Consider the following 12,378-nt stretch of genomic DNA (forward strand, 5'->3'; position numbering starts at 1 on the left):
GATTCTAATGCATTATGTCAACTTGTTTGTCTTCATCGTCTTCATGCTCTTATTCCAACACGCAGATAATAATACCATTATATGTATATATTATATGCCAATGACTGGTTGAATTTCGTGAGTAACGTACCGTATAACAACGGAACTGAATTCGTACTCGTAAGCAAGCATAAAAACTGTCACCGAATTTTCGCGCTCGTTGGAAGGACAGCAGGATAATGGGGGGGGGGGGGGTGATAGGTCTGATCTCGCATGTAACCTTGGGTGGTCGAGAATGGCAGTATAAAACGACTTGGTCCGAGCTAAAGTTAGCTCGCTTCTGAAGCGAGCTAAAAGTCGTGCCCAGTATAAAAGGGGTATAGGTGACATAGATTGCCAGATATATGCAGCTGTAGGTTGATATTTTGCACAAAAAAAAACAAACAGTAAAGTAACAAGTACTGTAAAAGTGGACATTTTTAAGCAACTAATTTTTTCGTGCTCAGCCAGGTAAGAAGAGTTTCACATGTTTTTAATTAGGTGTAATCAAGACATCAACTACTGGAACATATAGCAAGCAAAAATGTTCGCATGCTTTTAATTTTGGGCTAGTTTCTCACAGCGCGAAATGCGTGAAAATTTCAACGACGCAAAAATTTCCACTTTTACTGTACAAATAGTAGTTCACTGCCTCAGCTGTATTAAAATGATATTGTGCTGTACTTAGAGAATGCTTTTGCATAGCCGTTATATTTTCCTTCATTGTGATAAGATACATTTCTTGATGATCACACATGAACCCATACTGTACATTGTAATTGCAGAAGTTCCGCATGCATGCAATACATCAGGGGCCCCATTTCATAAAACTTGTCATCAGTGACAAGTTGTCATAGATGTGACAAGCTAGTGAAATCCTTGCATCTGATTGGCTGAGAGCAAATTTGTTATAGAAATGTGGCAGTTGTCACTGATAACAAGTTTTATGAAACGGGCCCCTGCATGGACGTGTGATTGCAACCAATACTACTGATCTTTACAAATTATACATTGCTTTTAAATCCCACAAATTTGTACATAAAAGTATTGAAAATTAATGTTTCATGTCATTATTTTATAACAAAATGATCTCTCCTTAAGGATCACCATTGTAGATGTGTGTTTCAACTTACCTAACTTATCTATACTCTACATAGGCCTACTGTATGTACCTTGCTACAGTGTGTACAAGTACGTGTAAGTCAGGTAAATAAGTTCGTTTTATTTCATTTGAGGAATGAAAAAAAGCATGTGCATCTGTGCGGGTCATTGGGAGCTTTGAGTGGTACTCAAGTACCTGTAATGGTATCACCACATAGAAAATGCAGATTTTCACCTTAATAGTACCGGTACACACACAAACACACACACACGTACACCAAACTTATCAAAAGCTGACCAGCTAGTTCATTCAATAATTGTTATGTTTCACTCCATCATCCATACATCTCATGACCTGTACACAGTGTACTCCACTTTGTAGGGACATGCCTCTCCTCTTTGATGAATGACATTCACTTGTATTCATGACTTCATCAACACTTTGGTTGATTTTCCTCCCCCCCCCCCCTTTTTTTTCAACTATAATCAAACATAGACATAGTGAGATTATTTCTTTATTGTTCATTTATCTCAAATGTAACGGATTTCGAATACAGCTCAGGTGGCATCCAATCCAAGGACCAAGCCCAAGGTGCACAACGAACATTATAACCCTAAACCAAACACTTTCATCATCTAGTTTTGCCTTGTCTTGTGTGCAGTACATTGTACATTCATGTGGCTACCCTGCTGTCTGGCACTCTGCTCCGCTCTGCTCTACCACAGCCAGCGGACGTGGCCCGTGGGTGGGCTTGCGCAAGTTGATGAAAAGAAGCACTATCAATTTGTACGTGTGTTCTTTGATTACTCAGGGAGGTGATTACTCACCTATTGAACAATGTATGTACGCGAGTTGTATGCCCCGCATCATCACAACGACGGCAAACTCTCAATATTTCTCCTCCAAGACGATAAACGGTACGCTGAAATCGACCTCGACCTCAAGCTCTTGTCGATGGGATCACGTGAATGACTCTAATAGTGAAATTGGGAAGGAAGCACACCGTCAAAATATCGGTAAACGTTGCCCAGCAGTTCCTTCCATGAACGACTTTTCACTTGATGCATCGCCCGCACTCACCCGTACCGTACCCGTGTGTTGTTGGCAGCTAGCTCAGCGCGCAGGCAAGGCATGCATGCATGCAGCGCAGGCGTGTGGTCGTACAACGTGTGCACATACCGCACGGTTTTTTCGCTTGCCACATCAACAAGCCAAAACGAAGTCCGGTCAGTGCCTAGGCTTAAAAACTAGCGCAGATGTGCACTGGTTACCCGAGTCTTTCAATTTTATACACGGACTATGTGAAATAATGGCCCGTAACAATTAAGACAATATATGTAATTATGACTCACTGTAAGACTTCCCTCTAACCATTTATCTAACACATCTACTGAAACTTTACTCGACCCCATATTCATAATGTGTCTGAGAAATAAAGACTATACAAAGATCAATTTGAATGAAAGTTTGTATTTGTCGGCCCCACCCTTATGAAAGAGTAAACCCTGAAGGGATTTATACTAGCTTCGTACTCTATTAACTACAGTAAACACTCTAATATAAGCTCTTATAAGTGCATCCTTGACATCACTACAAAAACCAATTATCAGTGTCATGTCGTGTACACAAACGGCAATGAGCTCAAAATAAAAGAATGGGGGAAATGAAGCGAAACATTCAGTGAGGTTCATTGGCCATCTGTCCATCAGTTTAGTGCATCGAACAATTTGAGTTACAAATTTACACTGTATTAGAAAATTGTGTAAATTGTGTAAATTCTGTAAAGGGGAGGCGCATTTGCAAAATTGAAGGGGGCGCAAGTACCTTTTTTTTTTTTTCTTTTTATTTATTTTGTTTTAATTTTTTAAAAAAGAGGGGGCGCGCGCCCGGCACGCCCCCTCTGGATCCGCCACTGCAGCAGTAAACCGTGTCGCGTAAACCGGTGGGCCCCTTATATACTTCCCAGGATTAATGGAATTCATTTTGCTGATTAATTATGTGACTGGAAGCACGCTGGGTGATTGCAAAAACAGGTGAAAGGCCATTTTCAAACAGAAGTCCACAATCTCAGACAGAGCACCAACATTTCCAGTGATGCCTCACTTACTGGTTGGATATTCTTGAGGTTACGATTGAAATTATCCTACGTTTTTATCATTATAATTATTTCTCTCTTTTTTTTATAGAAATAATCGCAAATATCTAAAATAAACATGGGATTTAACTCTTCATACTATATAGACCACGTTGACATCTGACTCCTGAAGAGCTTTTTTTTTTTTCTTTTCTTTTCTTGTTTTTTAACCCATGCATCATGTCCCTGTTGACCCAGAGTGCATGAATGCAATGGGTATAGGCCTATATCTGGGAATGCTGCTATTGGGGAGAATGGTGATCCCCCCCCCCCCCCCCCCCCCGCTAGGATGATGCTAATGGCAGGGGTCCTCTAAAGAGCAGTGCTAAGACCGAAGAGACTTTATACCTGAGTATATACAATTATCATTACTGTTATTAGTAGTTGTATATATAGGATCATTATAATTACTACGAAGACTCAACAAAGAGGGGGGGGGGGGGGGGGATTATCTCCAGAGGGGACACTTCACTAAATTGCTCAAAAGCCAATTACGGAGAGTGTGTTGAATGGCGTTAGTTGGTGATCACTATAATACACTAATTACAATTTCTGACTGAATGGTATCGAGGAGCAACATGAAAATCATTAATCAAAAGCACAAAGTGGCTAAGTGGGATAAGCTTCTCACGTTTTCTTGAATTAGAAAGGTACACAATCACATGAAAAATCAGGATGGGGGATAATGACGCTATATCCTCATACATGTCTCCCATTTAGTGCAAATACACAAATAATTTACTTAACATAATATTATTATTCAGAATTCATTCAAAGAGAAAACAAAATATATTCTTCATAATTATATATCCAATAGGGTCCTCTAATTTAACAATATATACGGGATTCGTTAAAGAGATGGCCATACATGCTTTTGAAGAAAAAAAAAAGCAAAACAGTAAAATCTAACCAGCTCCTATACTAGTATTTGTACTACATGCAGATAATGTGCGCTCGAATATGATGCAAGTTTTATGGCAGTTAACTTTAAATTGTAGCAGAGCTTTTAGTAGCCTATACCTCCTTTTAAATGGGTGGATATGCAATAATAATTATACATCCCCTGATACAGTGACAATGAAGAAACAACAAACAAACAACAACCAGCTTAGAGAGAACTTTTTTTTTGAAATAACAAAAAGATTCGCACCTCTCACATCATACCGTTGTAGAGAGCGAAGCTAAGAATATTAAAGTAATAAAGTAATAATAATAAGGTCTTATTTACCCAGGGTAGCCTCTTCAGTGTTGCCACTGCTCTACCAGGGCCCTACCCTAGCGTTGCCAGGTACCCATTTATACACCTGGGTCGAGAGGGACACAGTGGGTAAAAACATCTTGTCCAAGGACGTAAGCACTGGGCGGGATTCGAACTCGGGTCCTCCGATCGGGTAGAATGCACGACACAAAAGTCCTGTGGGAAATTGTACTTTTCATTTTGATTAAAACGCTGTGCCCGTTCAAAACTTGAACATCAAAGAGGAATTGATAGTTTTAAAAAAAAAAATACCATAAATTTGCAAGTACAATGAGGATTTGACGAAAATCGCATAAAATTCGGGAAGTTATGAAATTGAGAAGTTTCGCTAAATTTTACGAAACAATTCTTGAATATTTTAGTCAATATGATTCTTCAAAATAGGAACCTATAGTGAGTTGATGATGTCATCACCTCATAACTTGTCATTTATTTGTACATGAAATCTTGAAATTTCTAGGGTTTCTTTGTTTGTTTTTTCAAACGCAATATGCCCCAGTCTCAAATGATATTCTATCTGACTAATCATAACTCAAGTTATTCAGCCAGGAATAACATTGCATTTTACAGTTTTTACAGGGGAAGAATTGATTTTTTTTTTTTTTGTGTACACCATTAATGGAAAATACTTGTGAGGTGACGGCACATCAGCTCAATCATTCGCAGATTCATATTTTATTCTTCGAGAACTGTTTGCAAAAATTAGCAAGTCAAGTTAAACTTTCCTAATTATACCGGTATCTTACTTGTTTTTATTTTGACCAAACTTTCACTTATGTCCTGGCAAATTGTTGGTCTTTCTTGTAGGCACAAGTCTTATTATTGAAAGCAGTTTGCCACCTAAAAACATACTTGAGAGAATATAAAACAATGTCTTCTAACATTACCTAATTCATTGTACAAACAGTGCGATTATGTAATGCAACGAGATACGTTAGTTACGTCAATGCTAACGACAATACGTGTGGAAAGTGATGGGGAAAGTCATTCAAAACGTATACTGGATATCTTTTTTTTTTTTTTAATATACTGGATATCTTCATGTAGCCTATTTGTGTCTGTATAAGAAGGAAGAGTTGAAGCAAAGCGTGATTAGGAGGGCAAAGTCGCTGTGAGTTAATAAGCAACGGAAACCGCCCATTACGTGTCAGGTGTTGAGCAGAGATTCGCTGTCATAAAAATAATGATTCTACAGCAAAGTGGATGGAAGTTAAATAACGCTGCCAAAAGTTCAGACACGGATCTTATCGAGAGGTAACTTCCGCTCCTTTCTGAATAGAAATGCTTGATGATGTGTGCTGCCCCGCGTGCCCTCGGTTTTTTCAATCCATGTTTCAGAGGAATGTACAAAAACACAGGATGCAGAGCTTGTACTTTCGACTTTCAGCTTTACAAAACGTGTCGAGATATTACTTCGTTTTAAGAAGAATTTTAAGAAGAGATTAGGAATCCTTGAAATCCGTGACGAATTCTGCAGTAGTTTGCTATAAAAGAATGGACACACTCTCATTCATCCCTTTGCGGATCAACAGATTAAAGGAAACCCAACCCAAAGAGCAATGTGGATTGAGTGAAAGCAGCAACATTAGATATCAGTGAAAGTTTGGAGGAAGATCGGACAATCGATGCAAAAGTTATGAATTTTTAGAGTTTTGGTGTTGAAACCACTGGATGAGAAGACTACTAGAGGTTATGATGTTGTGTGGACAACAATATTATAAAGAAAATATAAAGGGAATTTCACAAAACTTCACTTTTCTAGCATAACGAAAGAACACTTGACTAATCGCTTTCAGAAAGCAGGGGGAATAATTGCTCTTAACATTATGTCAGTATCAAGTTGATGGAACGTGTAAATTTCATAAAAAAGGAATTTTTGAGGAATTCCCTATATATTTTCTTTATATTGTTGTCCACACATACGTCATAACCTCTAGTAGTCTCCTCATCCACCGGTTCCAACACCAAAACTTTAACAATTTATAACTTTTGCATCGATTGTCCGATTTTCCTCAAACTTTCGCTGATGTGTTCTAATGTTGCCTGTTGCTGCTTTCACTCAATCCACATTGTTATGATTTTCTCTTCGCATCATAGGGTACAGTGGGCGAGAGGGAGTGGCTAGCTCTACCAGGCCTCGGGAAAAAGAAAAAAGAAAAAAGAGAGAGCTCCATCAATGCAAGACAGATGAATGGATTCAAAAGATTGTTGTACTCAGACGCGTGAATGGATGTATTTCGATTTCTTTTGTCATAATATAGTACTGTGTATGTTGTGTTCAATTAGAAGCCACCTGCGGGCGCGGAGTGCAGTGATTGGGATTCAGCTAGTGCTTCAATTCTATTCTGTCTTTATTGATGAAGCCCCTCTCCTCTCAAAGTTTCCGGTCGGATTTAAATCCCCGCTCCCGTTAGAAACTCTCTGACATGCAATCATTCATTCTTATCTGTTCCATCGGCAAAATGTTCATCGATATTCATGCAAATTACAATTAAATATCACTTTCGAATATCGCAGTTTCGATCTTATATCGTATGCTTGATGTTGGTCTTTCCGATTCTATTCTTACAGCATTTTTTTTTTAAACCCATCATGCAGCCTATGTTTCACTATTGATGTTTTCATGCAGATCAAGATCAACATTGCAAACATTATTACAGTTTATGACGTCTTAATTTGCGCGATGCAATATTGATGTACGACTTTACGCATCAAGAACTTACTTTATATACACCATTCGTTTGCCGTAGTTTAACTATACACACAGCCTTGTCGTTGCACGGCGTCTGGTCGGACTGCCACTGTTGTGGCCTAATTAATATGTGACACAACAATGGAAGTAAATTGCGTGGTTGAAGACTTACCCCGGTCGAAGAACTGAATCTCACAAGTCACAAGCTCTACATCTGGATAGAAAACAAAAACAAACAAACAAAATGTCCTCAAGTACTCCAATCTTTTATTAAACTTTTACCAAATCCCTGGAGACACGCAAAAGAAGAGGTTACATTTGCGCACAAATTTCTAGAATGTGTGAAATTTTAACTTCATGGGGAAAAATGTTATAATCAACATAATGATGATCATAATAGTGATGAACTGGTCTTTTCTGTTCAGAGTAACCACGTTACCTCTTCATTGTCAGCACTGCTCTTTCCGAAGGTTCGTTAATCCAAAAAATGATATAATGTTAGTTATTCCAAAGGTTCGTTAATCCAAAAATGAAATGAAGTTTGTTATTCCACAGGTACGTTCATCCAAAAATGAAAATAGGTTCGTCATTCCCAAGGCTCGGTAATCCAAAAACGAAATAAGGTTCGTAATTCCGAAGGTTCGCGCAGTTAAAGGGGATGGCTAGTAACTGATCAGTGGGAATTAGTGGGAATGCTGGGGATGATTGTTTCAATCCTTGTAGGATAGTAAGTTCATTTAAGAGTACATTATATATCTATTGTTGTGTGAAAATTATTTGCTTCAGAATGGTCTCATATTCAAGTAATGTGCAGTTTAATGTTTCCAAGGTTAGCATGCCTGTATACAGTGACGGGGCGATCGTTAACGGCCCGTTAACGATCGCCCCGTCACTGTACCATTCTGAAGCAAATAATTTTCGCACAACAATAGATATATAATGTACTCTTAAATGAATCCCACAAGGATTGGAACAATCATCCCCCAGCATTCCCACTGATACCCACTGATCAGTTACTAGCCATCCCCTTTAATACGCACCTTCTTTCCATTTTCGGATTAACGAGCTTTCGCGGAATAACGAACCTCATAGACTAGTTTCATCTTCGTATAAACGAACCTTTGGAGTACCGAACCTATTTCATTTTCTGATAAACGAACCTTCGAAATAACGAACCTTCGGAATAACGAACCTGCGAAATAACGAACCTTCGAAATGACGAACCTTCGGAATAACGCCACAAATTAATGTTCGGACTAACGAACCCTATTTCATTTCAGGATTAACGAAAACATCTGTGTATAGATAATTTGTGTTTCGGAACGACGAACCTTTGGGATAACGAAGGACATCACCCTTGTTTATACCTCAGCACTGTCAGGTATCAATTCTACATTTTGGTCGAAAGGAATATGATGCCTAAAAACACCCGTCCTGGTACATAAGCATATGATCGGTAGGATTCGAACCCGAGACCTCCGTTCAAATATCAAGAACATCATATCCACTAAACCACTATACCATAGTGCGCTCAAGTGATTTAAGCTCATACACACAACTGAGACTAATTTTGTCGCTAACTCGCAGGGTGGCATATTTCACATAATAGGGCCTATCGATAGATTGACAATGACTCTGCAGTTTGATCTTTGTATTATAGCTTATTATCATTCGCTAGGATCAGTTCTGTGAAGCGACGTGATCCAATCTTGGATGCAATGAAAGATTTACACATCTGAATCAAGTCCAAGGACTCGGCAGTAAAATTGTTTGTATTTTGCATTTGTATCAAATTTGAGTTCGTCGTTGATTCCTACTCAGCTATCCCCGTTTTTCATGACAAACTTTCATATCCACATAGGCCATGCCCTGGGACTTTGCCCGTTAAAGTGGTCATTGGTGTTGTTGTTGTTGTTGTTGTTGATGATGATGATGATGATGATGATGATGATGATGATGATGATGATGATGTTGATAAAAGTATTCTAATTAGAGTTGTTTGGTCACTTTGGCTCTCAGCTATTCCCAATCTCTGGCTCCAATGTACAGGGGCCATCCAATGATTGACTAATTAATACATTACTTTCCATCCCTTGTGATGCGGGACTTTGTACAGTAATGGTGTTATCCATGCAAACCTCCTGATAATCGCACAACAGCTAAAATGTCACTACTGATTGAAAACATTAGAAAAATCTAAAATTCCCTTATTTTGGTGCCTGATTTGATGAAACTTTAGCCATCAAGCTCCTCAGATATCACATCACAGTTAATGCTGCCCAAGTTTAACCCAAAGGAAAAAGAGAAAATTCTTCGGCTTATGTGGATTTTAATTTACATAACATGATTATGTTCATATCCATCTGCCTTTCACCTTGTGCAAGACTAGGTAAAATTAGCTGTATTAATTTATCAAAACCCGACTTGAACTTGCTCATTAACCAGGCTTATGATTCAATCATCATCACACTGACACAAAACAGACATATACAAACAGAATCATTGAAAGATTTATTCATTTATTGTACTGTTTCCAGGTTCAATAGAACAAACATTGATAAAAACTGTTACCACTCCCGTGCATACATCCAAAATATTTTGTTTTACTCCTCCTGTCTAAACCTGAATACCGTGTGAAACACTACTTAACCCCTTTGAGTGCTTGGAGTGCCGAATGGCACATGAAGCGCCATAGCATTGTACAAACTGTCCACTGTCCCTGGTACAGTGTACAGAAAGAGTTAGGTTTCTTTCTGTCCCAGATATGACACATCAAAATATTGACTTCGTTGTTTCATCTATGAATTTCATATACAAGCATGGTGTAGATTCTTTGTTTTCTCTCTGCAGAAATGTGTGCACACTGGTGCAGATGGCATGATGGACACACTGGTGCAGATGGCATGATGGAAACACTGATCTAACCCTTTCTGCACGAGACTGCCTCTGTACAATGAATTTTTCAAGAGTTTCCATGGTAAAGTCCATAATGCTCTCCAGATATAATTACATCCGTGCATTAGATGCACTAACAAAAGATATCACAAGGTAACACACTCGATTAAAGGCAATGTACAGGTACGTGTAGTCTTTCCTCGCAGACAGCAGTAGTGTAATGCATATAAAATCTGGGACAAAGACAAGAAGCAGTTTCTTCATCGTAATACAGATGGCAAGCACAAGGTCTGAAAAGCACAATGTAACAAAGACTACTGACAGGCTACATGATAACAAAATACATTGTACTTAAAATGTGCACATAATTGATTACAATTTCTACATATGACAGGATCAGAAGTTAAGGTGGTCACTGGTTAGGTTTGTATGTATGATCATGTGTACACACACCACATTGATTACATGAGACATTAAAAAGGATGTTTGCTACAAAATGGTTGCTACGTGGAACCTTTTCAAAACAGTGATTTCCTGTCTATAAATTAATCATTGTAAGTATGTCATACTTCTATTTAGCAGGCTTTGTAGACAGGTTTGACTGTATAAGAGTCGAGTACTTTAGTCTGGGAGCCACACACACCAGCGCAGCGTGCATAAATGATGTCCTTTGCATAATTTACCAATTCAGTGTGCAAGACTCGCCTTGATGGCACCTCTCACACTACCATACTTACAGGCTTCCCCATTCCTGAATGCTGCCATACACTGATACATCATCATCTGTGATGCTGACTGAAGAAACTCATAATCCTTATAACACAGCATATGCTGAACAGTTCCAAATTGCACACAGTGATATGTTCACCCAAACAAACAAAAGTAAAGTTTTAGGGACTGTATTTTCTATAAACAATCACATTTTCATTATTCAGTGAATATGAATACAGAATATACACACAATCTATAATTTATTAGGGCTCTAACATCTACAGTGTTTTAGAAATAAGATTTGCAAAATTGTAGAATAGAAAGAAAAATGATTCCTTTTCACATCACCTGGAACTTACAGCAACTGTCAGCACTACATAGTACAAGCACTATGAAAGAGTGAAATCAAACTGTGCATAGAATCATGAGCACAACATGAATGTAGTATCTCTCATTTATTCTGGGCACACTCAGACGACATCAGATGACAATAGAACCCCCCAAGTGAAACACACACACACACACAAAAAAAAGAAAGAAAGAAGATAAGCAGGAGCTGCTTAGCACCTCTATTTGGCCAGCAATTGTTTAAAAAACAAAAAAGCAGCACAGACCTCTACACCCCACAAACATAAATATACATATAGATACTCTACTCATTCCAACAGCTTCTGTAAGGCGTTTAAGTTCACAGGTGAAAACTTGTTGTGTTGGTAGATGGGTCAGATTTTTCATTCCACTGGATACATATGATATCGTGAAATTATTCAAAACCCTCATATAATGCATCTATGGTAGTCAAGAATTGAGAATACAATCCATTGGGTCAAGAATCTACTGTGCTTTCCTATATTTGCCACGAAGGCAAGTACAATGTAATTTGAAATTTGAAGCATCGATTTCTGTGTAGTTAGATGGCTAATTGTAGATATAATGATATATGTCTATATATCATTAGTGAACTATGCACGGGAGTTCTAAAAACACTAAAATTGATCTCGCCTATCAAGTCAACCTTGCACAAGTTGAAAAATTGGCTAAGTTAACGTGAAATTCTGCCCCTGATTGATGTAGACAAGTGTTAATTCTATTGTGTATGTCAAAATCCACCTGAGTGAAAAAGATATTTTTCTGTCTCTTTGGAGTCAACAAGGTTGCCTTCTTTGTAGAAAAAAAAAAGCTGCTGGAAACTGTTCAGCCAATGGTAGTGAGCCAGGGGAGTAAAATGGAGTCAAAAGGGGACTGAGCTGCTGCCCCTCTTGACCGTTTCATTCTTTCTCAGTTAAGTTCCACTAAGTATAATCAGTACTTTACAAGACCTCATGCACCGTGTGCTGATTTACTTCTCTTTAAAAATCAAATTTCGCGTCAATCCATGCAATGAATAAAACAAGATATACAACACACATGTTGTCAAGTCAGACCACTTATTTGTTCTTCAAACTGTGCACATGTCAACGATAACAATTTGTACTAGTAAGTGACAAGTGGTAAGTGCACCAATGATATGAAAATTGCTCAAACTAGCCGTTCAACTCATGTGACACTTAATAAGGAATATTAAAGTG

This window comes from Diadema setosum, chromosome 9 (genome assembly GCF_964275005.1).
Source record: "Diadema setosum chromosome 9, eeDiaSeto1, whole genome shotgun sequence".
NCBI lineage: Eukaryota > Metazoa > Echinodermata > Echinoidea > Diadematoida > Diadematidae > Diadema > Diadema setosum.